Source organism: Rutidosis leptorrhynchoides, chromosome 8 (genome assembly GCF_046630445.1).
Source record: "Rutidosis leptorrhynchoides isolate AG116_Rl617_1_P2 chromosome 8, CSIRO_AGI_Rlap_v1, whole genome shotgun sequence".
NCBI lineage: Eukaryota > Viridiplantae > Streptophyta > Magnoliopsida > Asterales > Asteraceae > Rutidosis > Rutidosis leptorrhynchoides.
This window is the reverse complement of record NC_092340.1, coordinates 50791732-50809777: the sequence shown is the minus strand read 5'-3', so window position 1 is coordinate 50809777 and position 18046 is coordinate 50791732.

Below are 18046 nucleotides of genomic sequence, written 5' to 3'. Positions count from 1 at the left end.
TCACATCATTGTAATTGTTTACTTAACGAGTTTAAACGAGCAATCCTAGCCTAGGGAATTGTAGCTAAGTGGATACCTTTGCATCTTATTGAATTAAGTTTAATTTACTTTCGCGTTTAATCAATTTTACAACAAAACCCCCCTTTAAATCTTAGAATAATTAATAGTTCAAGTTTTCAAATACCTGCTCTCTGTGGAACGAATTGGTCAAATACTTGTTTAATTACTACACGAACTGGTTACAGTTGCCTGTATTGTGTGATAATCGATAGGTATTTAGCTAATAATTTAGAGTACGAAATTACACATCAACTTTTTGGCGCCGCTGCCGGGGAGCGGTGTAATTATTGGAAATTTGGTTAAGCTTTTGATTATTCGATCCTTTTGTGAGAAGCAATTCTTGCAAAAGTTCCTTTTCTAGTTATTTTTGTTTGATTTTACGCGCGATTTTGTTGTGGTGTGATCGCAGGTTAGGTACAAATAACTCTGGAACCGTCTAGAGTTTACTACACACGTAGCAAAGCGAAAGAAGAACAGGAAATCGTCGAGGATTTCGCTGAGTTACCTTTTTATATTCCGAATTTTGAGTATATTAAGGAAGCAGTTAACATGGCTGAAGGAGCAGCAGGACAGACTATGGAAGCATTGATGAAAGCCACAAGGGCCGGTAACGGACACGCTATCAGGCAACCACCAGTCACTACAGATTTTGAAGTCAAGGGACAGATTCTTAATATGATAACGCATCAATGTCAGTTCAGGGGTACACCGAAAGAGGATGCATTCGAGCATCTTCGGAACTTTAAAAGCATTTGCAACTTGTTCAAGATTGCAAATATCGCGGAAACAGTTATCTATTTGAGGGTTTTTCCTTGGTCTTTGAAAGATGACGCCAAGGATTGGTTAGACTCATTGCCTGAAGGTGAAATTGATAGTTGGGCTACAATGGAAGATAAATTTTTGCAACGTTTCTTTCCCGCCGCAAAGGCCGCTCAACTGCAGAGCGAAATTAATCACTTTGTCCAGAAGCCACATGAGACACTTTATGATGCTTGGACACGATTCGGAAAAATGTTACGTAATTGTCCTCAACACGGGTTGAACAACTTCAATAAGGTCCAAATTTTCTACAAAGGTGTTAATGTGCCGACACGGAAAGAACTTGATATTGCTGCAGGTGGTTCTTTGATGAAAAAGACTCCAGATGACACTTACGAAATCATCTCAGATACTGCCATGCATTCATATGATTGGCATCAAGAATTAGATATTTCTCGCTCTTCTCATGTCGCTAGTACCGAAACTAGTGATGAGCTCGCATCGGTTAGAGCACAACTAGCAACTGTTAAAAGACAAATGGAATCGATGACTAAAGAGATGCATGCTATGAAGGTGGGTTGTGAATTATGCCAAGGACCGCATCTTACCAAAGATTGTGATCAAGCATCAATGGAGGAACAGGCTAATTATCTGGGTTATGTTAAGAAGGGTGATTTTGCCCTTAATGAATTTCCGGGTGGAAGACAGTTTTTCAATCAGGCGAGCAATATGGGTGGTAACAATTATCAGAGTGGTAATCAAGTTTATCAAGGTAATCAGGGTTATCAGGGCAATCAGAAGGTATATCCGTACAGGCCACCTGGGTTTAATAATAGAAATCTGCAAGCACCACCTAGGAATTTCCAGCAGCCTATGCCACCAGTTCAGCAGCCAGAAAATAAGATGCCTCCGTTGGAAGAATTGCTAAGGGGTTTTATCATGAAAACAGATGAGAGTATCACTGCTTTGAGGCAAGATGGGGAATCTACAAAATAGCAAGTTAGAAATCAGCAGGCTTCTATTCAGAACTTGGAATGGGATGTGGGATGTATTGCTCAATCGTTATCGGAGAGACCACCGGGTGCTCTCCCAGCTAATACGCAATCCAATCCCAACAACAAGGTGCCGGCTAGGAATGAGCACGTGAATGCTATAACCACTCGAAGTGGTTTGGTTACTAACAAGGAGACTCCGAAGTCTTCTCCTATTGTTTCCTCTAATGTTTTGCAGGTACCTATTAATGAGGAGAAAAAGGAGGAAGAGCCCAAGTTAGAAAAGTCGCTTGTCGAAGAGAAAAAGGAAGATGATCCGCCGGAGATCATAACTAAATCACCGCCGTTGAAGGAATACAAAGCACCAATTCCTTACCCGAAAGCGTTGAAAAAGGATAAGCTCGCTAGTCAATATCAGAAATTTGCAAACATGATTAAGCAGATTAGCGTGAACATGCCACTCGTGGAAGTGCTTCAAGGGATGCCTAACTATGGGAAGTTTCTCAAAGATCTTATCTCCAAGAAAGGTAAGTACCATGAGGTATCCGCCGCATTCCTCCATAAGGAATGTTCGGCCATCTTGAAAAAGAGCAAGATGCCTCCAAAATTGGGTGACCCGGGTAGTTTTCTTATCCCTTGCGCTATGGGTAATTCGGAAGTGTACGATGCACTTGCCGACTTGGGTGCTAGTGTTAACCTTATGCCATATTCGTTATATCTTAAACTCGGCCTAGGAGACTTGAAACCTACGAGAATGGGGATTCGCTTAGTGAACCACTCTTTTGATACCCCCATTGGAATAGCCGAGGACATATTAGTAAAGGTTGAGTCACTTGTATTTCCAGTTGATTTCGTGATCTTAGAGATGAGAGAGGACACTAAGGTGCCCATTATTGTAGGTCGACCATTCCTTAACACCGCGGATGCTATCATCCACGTTCAAAAAGAACAACTTAGCTTAGGTGTTGGGAATGAGAGGGTGATTTGTCACATTAATAAAGCCATGAGACACCCTATTTCAACCGATGATGAATGTTTTGCTATTGATGTTATTGACGATTGTGTTTAGCATGATTTGCAGGAATTGTTAAGTGTAGACACGTCGGATGTAATCATGATGGGTGAAGCCAATGGTGACTTCGACCCGGAAGTTGAGTTGGAGGATTTGCTAAAAGAGGATGAGCTTAAAGAATCGGAATCATTCGAAACTATCCGGTTGAAAAATGAATTCCGCATCAAAACATCTCTCGAAGAACCGCCCACCTTGGAGCTTAAGGAGCTTCCACCTCACATGGAATATGCTTATCTTCAAGGTACGTCCCAATTGCCGGTTATTATTTCTTTGACACTTACCGGCGACCAAAAGGGTCGGTTGGTTTCCGTTCTCAAATCCCACAAAAGGGCAATAGCTTGGAAAACCTCGGACATACCGGGCATCAATCCAGCCTTTTGTACTCATCGAATCCTAATGGAAGATGATTTTAAACCAGTGGTACAAAGGCAACATCGTCTAAACCCGAATATGAAAGAGGTTGTTAAGAAAGAGGTGGTTAAATTGCTCGATGCCGGGTTAATTTATCCCATCTCGGACAGCCCGTGGGTAAGCCCTGTTCAAGTTGTGCCCAAAAAGGGAGGCACGACTGTTGTTCTCAACGAGAAGGACGAACTTGTTCCTACTCGTACCGTCACGGGATGGAGAGTTTGTATAGATTATCGTCGTTTGAACGACGCCACTAGGAAGGACCACTTTCCGCTTCTATTTATTGATCAAATGCTTGAGCGTTTAGCGGGAAGGGAGTTCTATTATTTCCTAGATGGATTTTCAGGCTACTTCCAAATCCCCATTGATCCGAAGGACCAAGATAAAACCACATTTACTTGTCCTTTCGGTACCTTTGCTTATCGGCGAATGCCATTCGGGCTATGCAATGGCCCGAGCACCTTCCAAAGGTGTATGATCGCCATCTTTCATGACATGATTGAGGACTTCATGGAAGTTTTCATGGAGGATTTTTCTGTCTTTGGAGACTCTTTCGATTCGTGTCTTGTAAATCTTGAAAAATTGCTCAAAAGGTGCGAGGAATCAAACCTTGTTCTTAACTGGGAAAAATGCCACTTCATGGTGAAGGAAGGCATTGTCTTAGGGCACAAAATCTCTCGTGCAGGTATTGAGGTTGATAAGGCCAAAATTGATGTTATTTCGGGCCTTCCCAAACCTACAAACGTTAAAGCCATTCGTAGTTTTCTTGGTCATGCGGGATTCTATAGACGGTTCATTAAGGACTTCTCTAAGATTGCCCGACCAATGACTAAACTCCTTGAGAAGGACGTTCCTTTCGACTTTAATATCGAATGCGAGAACGCTTTCAACTTCTTAAAAGAGAAGCTCACACACGCTCCTATCATGGTATCTCCCGATTGGTCTCAACCTTTCGAGCTTATGTGTGATGCTAGTGATTTCGCATTAGGCGTGGTTTTAGGTCAATACCACGTTAATCATTTTAAACCTATTTATTACGCGAGTAAGACACTTACGGGGGCTCAATTAAATTATACCACCATGGAAAAGGAGCTTCTTGCGGTTGTCTTTGCGTTTGATAAATTTAGGTCATATTTGGTGTTGTCTAAAACGGTCATTTACACCGATCATTCGGCCCTTAAGTACTTGTTCTCCAAACAAGATGCTAAGCCTAGACTCATTCGTTGGATTCTTCTTCTCCAAGAATTTGACATTGAGATCAAGGATAAAAAGGGTGCCGAAAATTTAGCCGCGGATCATTTATCTCGTCTTGAAAATCCAAACCTAGAGGAACTCAATGAATCGGACATTCATGATACATTCCCCGATGAGTCCCTTATGGGTATCGAAATTGAATCCGAAACTCCTTGGTTCGCCGATATTGCTAATTATCTAGCCGCGGGCATTCTTTCCAAAGGTTTAACTTACCAACAAAAGAAGAAATTCTTTGCGGATATTAAGTTTTACTTTTGGGATGCCCCACATCTTTTTCGAATTGGGGCGGATCAAGTGATTGGTCGTTGTGTTTATGGGAAGGAAGCTCAACAAATTTTAGAGCATTGTCACCAAGGACCCACAGGTGGGCATCTTGGAGCTAATTATACGGCTAAGAAAATCTTCGATTCGGGATTCTATTGGCGTACCATTTTCAAAGATGCTAGTGCCTTTATCAAAACTTGTGATGCTTGCCAAAGGGCGGGAAACATCTCCAAAAGAGATGAGATGCCCCAAACGAGTATTCAAGTTTGTGAGATATTTGACATTTGGGGGATAGACTTCATGGGACCTTTTCCCGCCTCCAACAAATGCAAATACATCTTTGTGGCGGTTGACTACGTGTCAAAGTGGGCGGAGGCCAAAGCTTTGCCTACTAATGACGCAAGAGTCGTCGTTGACTTCCTTAAAAATCTCTTTTCGCGTTTCGGGCTTCCAAAAGCCTTAATTAGTGATCGTGGTACGCACTTTGCAAATCAACTACTCGAGAAGGTGCTCAAGAGGTATGGAGTAACCCACCGTTTCTCCACGGCTTATCACCCTCAAACGAGTGGCCAAGTTGAGAATACTAACCGCGCCCTAAAACGCATTCTTGAAAGAACGGTGAGAAACAATCCTAAGATTTGGAACCGAAAGTTGAATGACGCGTTATGGGCATTTCGAACTGCGTATAAAACCCCCATTGGTACTACACCATTCCGTCTCATTTATGGAAAAGCGTGTCATTTGCCGGTTGAAGTGGAGCATAAGGCGTATTGGGCACTTAAGCAGTGTAATACGGACCTTAAGGAAGCGGGAGAACATCGGTTTTTGCAAATTCATGAACTTGAGGAATTGCGAAACCATGCTTATGAGAATTCGCGCATTTATAAGGAGAAGACGAAGTTATGGCATGATGCGCGTTTGAAGATGAGAAAAGAATTTGAACCGGGCGATAAGGTTTTGTTATTTCAATCTAAGTTCAAATTCTCCGCCGAAAAGCTTAGGTCACGATGGTCCGGTCCATTCGTGGTGAAGAAAGCTTTTCCAGCCGGGCACGTGGAATTGTTAGATAACGAGGGTAGAAGTTTTAAGGTGAATGGTCATAGGTTAAAATTATATCACGAGGCATTCGATAACGCCAAGAGGGAGGACCTCACCCTCTACCCGAAAGACACATGAGCATGGCCATGAGTCGAGAAAACGACTCGTTAAAAAATCAAATCGTGTAGAGTTTTGTATTGTTGTTAGGTAATTTGTGTGTATTTTTAGAAAACCTTGAAAAAACCAAAAACAATATAAAAAAAAAGGGGCTTAAGCTTGTCACGGACCGCGACAGACCCCACCAGGACGCGATGATTTGATCAGTAAGGGTTCCTTTTTGTTGTCGCGTTTGAACTAGCCAAGTCGCGTTAGAATTGCACTTGTCGCGTAACGCGACACTCAGTCACGAAATGCGACGCGTTCAGATAGACGGGGTGGTTTAAATGTTTCCAGCCTGTTTTAACACCACCACTCCCATTCTCTTTATCTCTCTCGTTTTCTGCTCTCAATACCCTAAAAACCCATCAAGTAAATCGTCAATTTTCTCACTAATCTTCATCTAATCGACATTAACATCATGGCTAGGGTATGATTTAACCTCTTCTTGCTTGTTTTTCTTAATTTCTCATGATTAAATTCGAATTTCATTAGGGTTTATGTGAAAAACAAGTGTGGGGGTGTATTTATGTGTTATTGCTCGATTTTTAATGAAGATTATGTTTGCTTAACATGTTATTACTTCGATTTTCATGCCTATTGTTCTATAATTTCAGTTTTGATTTCTAGGGTTCTTAGGTTTGAATAATTGGGGGTTTTTTTTTTAATTGTGAGTTAAATTGATATGAATTGGATGTTGTATGATTTTTATCTGAGTTTAATTACCATGAATGCATGTTTAAATTGTCTAGATTTTGATTTTGAATTCTAGGGTTCATGTGTAATTAGGGATTTTGACTTGGTTGACTGGGTTTGACTTTTGGATTGTGTTTAACATGTGCTGATGATATGTATGCTTTGATTACGTGTTTGGATTATTGATTTACTTAGTTAAAGTTGCATATGTTACTAAGAGGACGATGTTAGTAGATTGATTTGTGTTGATTTACTTTGACATCCATGCTTTGAATTGTTTATAACTGTGCGAATTTTCATAATGATTAAGGATGATACTTGGGAATTTGTTATAAGTGCATGATAGTTATTGGAGTCTTATATGATCTATGCTTTTGACATGTTTTTAAGTGACCATTGCCATTGTGTGCCTTAAGTATACTTTTGAAGGAATGCAGGTTATCGCTAACGCTAACATGTCCTTTGGGATATATCTTTTTGGTTTGTCACTGTGTTTGTTTTTCAGACAGGAGGACGTGGTAGTGCTAGGGGTACTGCAAGTTCCGGTACTGCAGCCGGTGCAGCTGAGGAGGTTCAACCGCAACTTCCAATTCCTCAAACAGAGTTACATGTGAATTTATGGTTTAATGGTCGATCGGAGGTTATTAAGCAAAGAAAGGCGGATGTTCAAGAATTGATTCGGAAAGAATTTGAACCGCATCGGGTGGTTGATTGGAATGTTTTGCAAAGGGGTGGTTTACATGCTACGGTTATGGAGTATTTGCAGTTGGAATGGCGTGGTAATGTGTATAATGATTGGGTTGCTTTCTTTGGGATTCATGAAGTAGTTTACCGGGAGTTGGTTATTGAATTTTACGCTACATATGTGATGAACCTTCACCCTGAAAACGTTGATGATCCAACGTTTATGACTTTTCGATTGGGTGGGGTTAACCGCTCCATGTCATTATTTCAATTAGCTATTTGTTTGGGAATTTATACCGATGAAGAACGCACACGAGTTAGTTTTCGAGATTATCTTTGGGGTGCTGAAAGGGTAATTGATATGATTGATCCTCGTGAATTTGATGCAGCTAGAGTTTGGGGGGATATTGCTTCTGATTCTGAATGGAGCCCGAGTAACTGTCCTTGTGTTCATATCACGGATCTCGCTCTTCGTGCAATTCAACGAATGGTTGCGCATACTATTACACATAGAAGAAGTGGGAACGAGAAGGTCTCTTTACCGGACCTTTGGTATGTGAACCAATTCCGAACCAAAACACCTACTTCGGTTGCTTATGGGGTGGCTTATTTTCTTAAACATCAGGGTAGTGGACTTCGTTCTGCGGGAAGTCCGATTAGAGGTGGTCATTTTATCACGAGGATTGCATCGGTATTTGAGATTGATAGATCAGATATGGAGCGAATTATTACTGAGGCGGTTGTGTTAGGAGAAAATGTTTTTCGAGGAGCAAGAGTAATATCTATTGAGCATGGTTAGGTTATTCCATATAGGGTTCGTCGTCGTCGTCCCCGAGATGCGCAGGGGGCACAGGAGGAGGATGAAGAGATGGCCGAAGGTGGTCAAGATGCGGGTCAAGGTGTCGGGGGTCAACGTTTTACTAACCGAGATTTGATGGAACATATGCGTAATATGCAGCTTTATAATGAGGAAACCCGAGCACGCTCGGAAAGTCAGATTGCATATGGCATTAGTAAGGTTACATATCATCACGATTGGCATCGACACAACATGGAGCTTGTTTCTCCTAATACCATCTTTACTCCTTATGGCACTCGTGTTCCATGGACTCCGGAGTCAACAGGTCCTTATCGGGTTTATGATCGCACAGCAGCTCAGGAAGTTTGGGAGGATATGGTTCGACGTAGAGGAGCAGGTTCTAGTTCTCAGTATGATGAAGGTAACCAGGGAGGTCAGTCAGGTGGTGGAGGTCCTTATGGTGGGTAGTATGATGGCTCTTATGGAGGGTATAACCCTTGGTGATTGGATGCGGTGGTGATCGTGTGGTGGCAAGCAAAACAAAAACTTTTTAATATCGTTTAATTGTTTTTTATTTTGGATGACTGTAATCTTAATTAGGATGATGGTAGTTGTTAGTGTTTAAACTTAATACTTTGGATTTTAAATGGGGCGTTTCGGTACCGTGGTGGTACCACCCCATTAGTTATGGTATGTATGTTTTCGTTTCAGGTTCCACGGTGGTTTTGCTTTATTATTTTTCAAAGTCTGGCAGTAAGTTCAGCACCTTACTTGATTATGATGTTTTGGTGATCGAGTGGATGCCGATGTTCTTATGCTGGCAGTAAGTTCAGCGCCATCGTGCACCGTCTTTCCGCGATCCACGGATCTAAAAATCCGGGTTTTTCTTTTCCCTTTTCCACTATTTTGTCCTCTCGAATTTATTTTTGATTTTCTGATTTCATGTAAATGAGGGCATTACATGATCTTAAGTGTGGGGGGAGAGATAAATTCTCGCGGATTTTTGAAATTTTTGCATGTTTTAATTGCCTAGTGGTCAAAAGTTGTGGAGTTTTTAAACTTTTTAAGGTTATAATTGAGATGTTTATCCATGAGAGTACCCGTAGTGATTAGGGGTTAACTTGGAATTTTTGGTTTTAGCCGGTGAGGTTTATTAGTTTTAAGCAAATTGTTAGTGGTTTGTTAATTATGAATGACCTTTTTGACCATGACTTAGGAATTTTGAGTATATAAATGCTTGAGGAAAGACAATTGATGAAAGGTGAACGTTGAAAAGGGATAAATGTTAGATAAATTTGGTTAAAAATGTTAAAAATTTAATCTTATTTAATCTAGTTTAGTATTTGTTTCAAAGATGATAATGCAACTTATTTGTGTCAAGAAATGAAGAATAACGGTATTTAGGGCTTTAGGGTAAAATGCGAGAAAAATGGTTAAATTAGAGATTAGGATATAAATGGCTTCGTATTTTGTGTTTATGGCTTTTTGATTCTCTTAAAGAAGTGTTATGCTCATAAGTGCTAGGTATGTAAGCTTGAAGAGGAAAAATCACAAATCTCTGACTCCAATGGACCCTTTAAGGGGTGGCCGACTATGGTGTGAATGGTATTGCTTTATGTCATGAGCTAAAGACTTCCTACAACAAATCATTCATCATCATCGATCACATCATTATCCATCCGCTACATCATACATTGCGGGTTCTACAAAGTCACAAATTGAAGACGAGGAAGACATTCAAAGAGAGTACTATTGTAAAAAAAAATGAAAAAAAAATGAAAAAAAAGAAAGAAAAAATGCTTATAAGATCCGAGCTTAAGTAGTAGTTTCTAAGACTCGAGCCGATAGATCCTTTGGGGTGCTAGATCACCTAACCACCTAAGACCTTTTTCCGGTTTGGGATCGGTTGGTTGAAGGTTCATTACAAGGGTCAAGGACGTTACTATCTCAAGGCAAGGTGATTATCTTTAGGTACTCGTCTCATAATTATGAAGCAGTGATCATCTTTGGCTCATGATGTGAGAAATGCCTAGTAAGACTAGACCTTGGGAAGAGTTACCTTTGCGGGGTACTTTGTATAAGAGAGATGTGACCAGTATGTGGATAGCTTGCATATTTAGAAATTATCAGCATGAAATGGAATCAAGAGAGTTAAAAAGTTAAACGGATTTCCCTACATAAACACAGGTATGAATCTATTTATAACTGGATCTTTGATTAAATTGTGAAGTATTGGTATTTGCAATAGCGCCTTAAATATTGTTAGTAGGCTATCTTGATGCGAATAAGGGTCATGTTACAAATACTAAACCTTATAACATAAGATTGTTTTTTATCATTTGTAATCATTTTACACCAATTGTATTTGAATGTTTATTGGTGATTAGTTATTGAGGTTGGAAAGTAGGTCTTAAGGGTTGATTGATGCAAAGAAAAGAAGGATATTGAAAGCCTAGTAATGTGATTTTTAGGGAAAGTTTAGTGAAAAGAGTTTAGGCTTTGAGATGAAAGGTTTGTGTTAAGAAGTAAAGTTGTGGAAATTTTTGAAGTTTGAGTTATCAACCCAAATTGTCTTACATCTCAATTCATGACTTAGAAAGAATGTTTTATGAAAATTTGTTTGCGATAAGGGCCACTTAGGATATTGTTTTTGAAAAAGTGTTTGAATGAAAATGGGGGGAGAAAGGGGGGTGCTTTTGATGGTTTGTATGTTGTTTTGTAAGTGACAGGAATGTGAGGAATTGTTTTGTGAGGAAATAAGCTTATTTGTGAAAAGATGAAGAGTACGAGAGCTTGTGGCGAATTGATTTGAAGACTTGAATTTTGCGGAATTTTGTTGAAGATTATTCGTACATTTATTGGTTCGAGATTGACTTGCTTGAGGACAAGCAAGGTTCAAGTGTGGGGGATTTTGATAACGCCATTTTCATACATATATTTTGGGCGTTATCTTGGTCCATTTGTTGATATTTTAAAGACTTTGATGGAGATATCGAGTTATTTGAGCTTAATATGAAGAAAGTGTCAAGTTATGGTTCGTTGGCTCATTAACGATGATTTTTATTGAAGATATAGCCAAAACGGAGTTAGAGTTGAAGATAAACGCGTCTCGGGTGAAAAAAATCAGTTTCCATCGCTTCAGGATAATGTTTATCGTGTTTTGTTTATCATGATACGTGACAAAATGCACCAGAACGCGACTTGGAAAAGGAGGGCTTACTGATCAAAATGTCGCGACCCAGGCTGTCTTGTCGCGTTTCAGACTATCGCGGATCGCGATAGAGGTGTCGCGGATCGCGACCCTTGGTCGGTTCCAGTTATTTTTCAGCTTCTATAAATACATGATTTTTACCCCAAATTAGGGCAATGCAGTTTTATTTACGAATTTTCTTCCACAGCAACATTAGTTACGAATTTCTTTGTCTTACTTCATTGTTTTACAAGGGTTTAAGCTACAATATCATTCTTGGTTAGTTTAATCTTTGTATTAACTTTTATTACGTTTATTAATTTGTTCTTCATTCAATTCAATTCAATGATTATGTTTAATTGTTCTTCTTATTTATCTGTTCTTTGTTTTACCATGAGTAGCTAAATATTTAGTATTCACTTAGATGCATGAACCTAGGTCATGGATTGCGATCTTTTGGTTAATAACAATTAATTAAAATTACACAAGTTTATGTCTAGCTAAGATCCATCGTTATTAAAGCTTATTGATTGTTAGATCACGGAAGTTATTGATTAACTAACGACAGTTAAATTGATTAATAGCTTTTACTAGATTATTGAACGTGAATGATTTAGGAATACGTGAGATTTTATGAGGGACACCGATAATAAAATTAATCGTATAGTGGTTGAACTTGAAATTAGTTGCAATAATTGTGAGGTTTTAAGGGACACCAAACCAACCTAAGTTAGATTATAATCTTGAGTAATATCATTGTGAATTGGTTAGTAACTCTAGGTTAACGACAGTTATACTTAGGTTATTAGTCTTAAACTGTAGGAATCGACAAATAAATACAGTGTCACATCATTGTAATTGTTTACTTAACGAGTTTAAACGAGCAATCCTAGCCTAGGGAATTGTAGCTAAGTGGATACCTTTGCATCTTATTGAATTAAGTTTAATTTACTTTCGCGTTTAATCAATTTTACAACAAAACCCCCCTTTAAATCTTAGAATAATTAATAGTTCAAGTTTTCAAATACCTGCTCTCTGTGGAACGAATTGGTCAAATACTTGTTTAATTACTACACGAACTGGTTACAGTTGCCTGTATTGTGTGATAATCGATAGGTATTTAGCTAATAATTTAGAGTACGAAATTACACATCAACTTTTTGGCGCCGCTGCCGGGGAGCGGTGTAATTATTGGAAATTTGGTTAAGCTTTTGATTATTCGATCCTTTTGTGAGAAGCAATTCTTGCAAAAGTTCCTTTTCTAGTTATTTTTGTTTGATTTTACGCGCGATTTTGTTGTGGTGTGATCGCAGGTTAGGTACAAATAACTCTAGAACCGTCTAGAGTTTACTACACACGCAGCAAAGCGAAAGAAGAACAGGAAATCGCCGAGGATTTCGCTGAGTTACCTTTTTATATTCCGGATTTTGAGTATATTAAGGAAGAAGTTAACATGGCTGAAGGAGAAGCAGGACAGACTATGGAAGCATTGATGAAAGCCACAAGGGCCGGTAACAGACACGCTATCAGGCAACCACCAGTCACTACAGATTTTGAAGTCAAGGGACAGATTCTTAATATGATAACGCATCAATGTCAGTTCAGGGGTACACCGAAAGAGGATGCATTCGAGCATCTTCGGAACTTTAAAAGCATTTGCAACTTGTTCAAGATTGCAAATATCACGGAAACAGTTATCTATTTGAGGGTTTTTCCTTGGTCTTTGAAAGATGACGCCAAGGATTATTTCTCACCGTTCTTTCAAGAATGCGTTTTAGGGCGCAATACAACCTAAACATCCTTACGGATTACACTTACCACTAAACATCCTTTGTAGCGCGCAATACAACTAATACGCCACTATCCTAACATCATAAGCAACGGCTAAGACCGAAAGCGTCCAAAATGACTATCGCAACGCTAAACCCAAGGTGCACAAAAATCGACTATTGTTACACCCGTAACAACATGTGATGATCGCTCCAAATCCATATGGACAATACGTCATTCATTGATTTCATTGCGAGGTATTTGATCTCTATATGATACGTTTTGTAAACATTGCATTCTTTTGAAAAGACACACCATAAATGAATATTTAAATCAAAGGTTTTCGACATCTGATGATTTCTACATATAGACAATCACCGTAAATAATAGTTTACAATAGTACTTCCGTTGACAATGCAGTCAAAATAAGATACATGGTGATAATTTGGTGAATGCAACGTTTCCTTGAAAAGTATGTCATGTAAGACTCCATGCACATAGCTTGTCTAACATATAAGCAACAGCGGAAGACTTCTAGGAAACCTGAGAATAAACATGCTAACAAGTGTCAACACAAAGGTTGGTGAGTTCATAGTTTTAATGTTTCGCATAATCTGTGTATAAAGGTGGATCACAAGATTTCAGTTGTTTCATCCAGAAACGTTTATCAAGTTGGTGAGTCCATAGTTTTAATGTTTCACATCATCTGTATATAAAGGTGGACCACAAGATTTCAGTTGTTTCATCCAGAAACGTTTATCAAAATATTCTACAAAATTGAGCACCATGGTAACTAAACTTAACGTATATATAATTTGTACCCTTTGTATAATCATCTTAATAATACACGCAAACCAACGTGTACGCTTCTCAAATAGCATACGTCCGTTAAAAGGCTAGTGCTCTAGCTCGGACGGGGATATCAAGCCCTATGGATCCATATACTACTACTCGCGCCCACCAGTTCTTATAAATGGCAGTTACTAGTTACCAAAGCTAAGGGATTTTCGGTTCAAACTCGGTGTAGAAATTAGTATGTACTTGTATCCATTGCGTTTAAAATAAAGTGCATGTATTCTCAGCCCAAAATTATAGATTGCAAAAGCAATTAAAAAGGGAGCAAATGAAATTCACGCATATAAATCTAGTATTTTCAGTATTTATAAATAGTCGCATGTATTCTCAGCCCAAAAATATATTGAGTAAAAGGGATCATATGAAACTCACGCATATAAATCTAGTATTTTCAGTATTTATAAACAGTTGCATGTATTCTCAGCCCAAAAATATATTGATTAAAAGGGATCATATGAAACTCACCTTAGCAGCATATAAAGTCGTTCACCAAAATGTGATCGAAACTCGGATTACCAAATAACCGTAGATCTCAACCTAGAGAATATATGTTGGTCAATAAATGTCTATCAAGCTAGGTCAGGTCATAGTGTATCACAATCCTAATGCTCGAGATCGACATACAAAAGTTATCCAAAGTCGTTTCAAAAAGTCAATTTTGACAATAGTTTAACAAAATGAGACGTGCCTTATATAAGATTTCATTTACTCGGCTGGTAATATTTAAAAATCCATTTTATCAATCTTGTAAACAAGTTGTTTAAATCTTAATTGCAGATTCAAAAGCAATTTCAATTAACGTCAATCATAATTCAGTTGATCATATCTCTTAATCCGTTCATCGAAACTATTCGATATCTAAATGAAAAGTCATTGATTTTTCGCCAGCTTTCCAAAAACATGCATATCATATACCTTTTACCAGTAATATATGTATTTAATTCATGATTCATCATAAACTGTTTAACGACGAAATTTAGCATACAAGCATGTATAAATATATATACTCGAGCACTAGACATGGATACACAATTAATATATAAAAGATAAAATATGAGTGCTTACGTACCAATATTGAGATTTAATATTGTAGGAAATTATGTAGACGCAACAGAGATGATAAACACTAGGTTTGATTCACAAATATACCCTCGAATATTACCCATAACCTCTTTGACAATAACCCATAATTTCCTTAGCTCTAGCTTGCTCGAAAACCCGTTTCGAAATCATTTGGACATCCCTCCATCGTGATATTATATATATATTATTATTTTTGTATCGTAAAAATAATAATACTAATACTATTAATAATAAGATTAATAATAATAATCTTAATATTAATAATAATAATAATAATAATAATAATAATAATAATAATAATAATAATAATAATTATAATTATAATTATAATAATTATAAATAATAAATTAAATAAATAACATAAGTAATACGGAGTAATATAAAGTGTGAGAAAACTGAACCAGAATCGTGCAATTTATAGAACCTTTTCTGAAAAAGCACCCCATGCGATCGCATGGGATTTGTGGCATGGCCCTCTGATCCAGCTCACAAACTTTTGTTTTCTTGTTTGTCGACATATTATTTAAATATATATAATATATTTAATTTATATAATTAATTATATATTATATTAAATTCATGTGCATAGTTGACCTGTAATTTTCGTTCCGATGACTCGTACGTTGTTACTCGACTTATGTTCCAGTTTCGGTTTCTCGAATGCATTTTCGTACACTTAGAAAACTTGCATTTTACGTTTCGTGACACGCACCTTTGTCAAAATATAGCCTTAAATTATCCATAAACTATATCACTCAAAGTATATCTTGATCTTTCGAGTGTTTTGGTCATTTACTTCTATAAATCATTGTCTCGTTATTTATTAATATAATAGTATTTATCAAACATTTCATAACCAAGTTAATATCTATTCTCAATATTTTTAAACACGTTTTAAAATATACGTCGCAATTTATTCATACAATTAATATTCCAACTTATCATATATATTCAAATAAATATTTAAACCAATAAGTTTAATGTACGGTATCAAACAATTAATACATTGTTACATTTTCAAGTTATAGTATATATATATATATATATATATATATATATATATATATATATATATATATATATATATATATATATATATATGAATCTAGATACATATAATTGTTCGCGAATTATCAAGAACAACCGAAAGGTATTTGAATATATGAAAGTAGTTCAAAAATTTTGAGATTCAGTTTACAGACTTTGCTTATCGTGTCAGAAATGTTAATCATACAAAGATTAAGTTTAAATTTGGTCAGAAATTTTCGGGTCATCACAGTACCTACCCGTTAAAGAAATTTCGTCCCGAAATTTGAGTGAGGTCGTCATGACTAACAATAAAAATGTTTTCATGCCGTATATGAGTCGATAAATAGAGTTTTATCACTGTTTGAATAATATGGATAAAACAATCCAATTACTCGAAGCGTATGAGAGAAGTTATCATAATAGATTGAAATAGAGATTCGTCTTATCTTTTGACGTAGTAACGATTGGTTTCTGAAATTTAAGGAATAGAAAATCTTCATAATAAGATTTGATTCTTCGAAATTTAAGGAAATTATGATTTCCTTTGATTAAATGTGTAATCTGCCTCGATTGTTATGTCTGATATTTCGCTATAAATTAACTACTTCCGTTTCATTATTTTCACCACTCCTACATCTTCTTCCTCATTTCATACTTCAAAAGATTGTGAAATGCTTCATCCAGTTCTGATTCTTGATATACTTTTAACTTTCATATCTGTCATTCTTCTTTTTCATCTACCACCAGAGGAAGTTATTTTCTTCTACCATTACCTTGGGGTTATAGTGTTTTTCATTCTTTTGTGTCTTTATATTGCTATACGCATTGATATACACGGTTTGTAATTTCGGGGTTGTTATAGGGCTTTATATTCTTCGTTATATTTCGGAGCTTCATGCTTCCGTTCTCTCTTCCCGACTTTAAGTCAAGCGAATAATGGTCCAGAATTCGTAGGTATGAAGTTTTGGATAAACATAACTAATGTTCTAAGAAAGAGATTGTAATGGCACAATCTTGATTTGTCAAATTACCAGAATATCTGGAAAAGACCGAATCATCAAGAAATATATTTTCTTGATATATTTAGAGATTAGAATGTAAGAGTCGTGTAACATGGCACATGATGAGCGTGGAATCTGTGAACCTATATCACGTTCCATTAGAAACTCAGCATGACTTACTGTAATATAATTACGTTGATCAAGTGTCATTATATTATACTAATTCATGCTTCAGTTCCCAACACTACTTCAAAAATATTCGTATTTTAAATTCGAATTTTTCAGAATCTAGAAACTAAAACAGTTTCTTTTATGATAACACAGATAGCGTGAAGAGATAAATAATCTCGGACAATGATAGTTATGAAGATATCTTCAGAAATATCGAAGATATTTATAATGAAAGATATGATAATATCTTAGAATTTCTAATATTGAAGGATGATGAAGAAGATTTGTTCGTAACAGATTTTGAGTCATAAGCAAGGTATTCGTTAATGACTTCAGCAGATACTGAATCATTTGTATTCTTTGAAGGCAGGTTTAGTCTTTGTGATTTGTCCACAGCCTCCTTCATACTTTGCTCAATCCGTTTTCTAGTTCCAAACCTTCTCTTTTTCTCAGCTTTACCACCATACTATTCTTTATCATCAAACTTTTGACTGTTAAGGTAATTTGTAGTTTTTGCTACTTCATCATCATTTTTCTAAAATTCAGAGAACTAGTTTCGCAGTTTGGGGTGTTTTTCAGAAACTTCATATTCGAAGTATGTAAGTCCAGGAGGTAGACGTTATATGTACACATATAACTGTTGGCGTAGACTATAACGACCCGTCAAAATCGCTATTGACGCGGCACGTTAATCATTGATTCCACAGTGAGGTTTTGAACTCTATATGATACGTTTTGATAAAATATTGCATTCATTAAAATAAG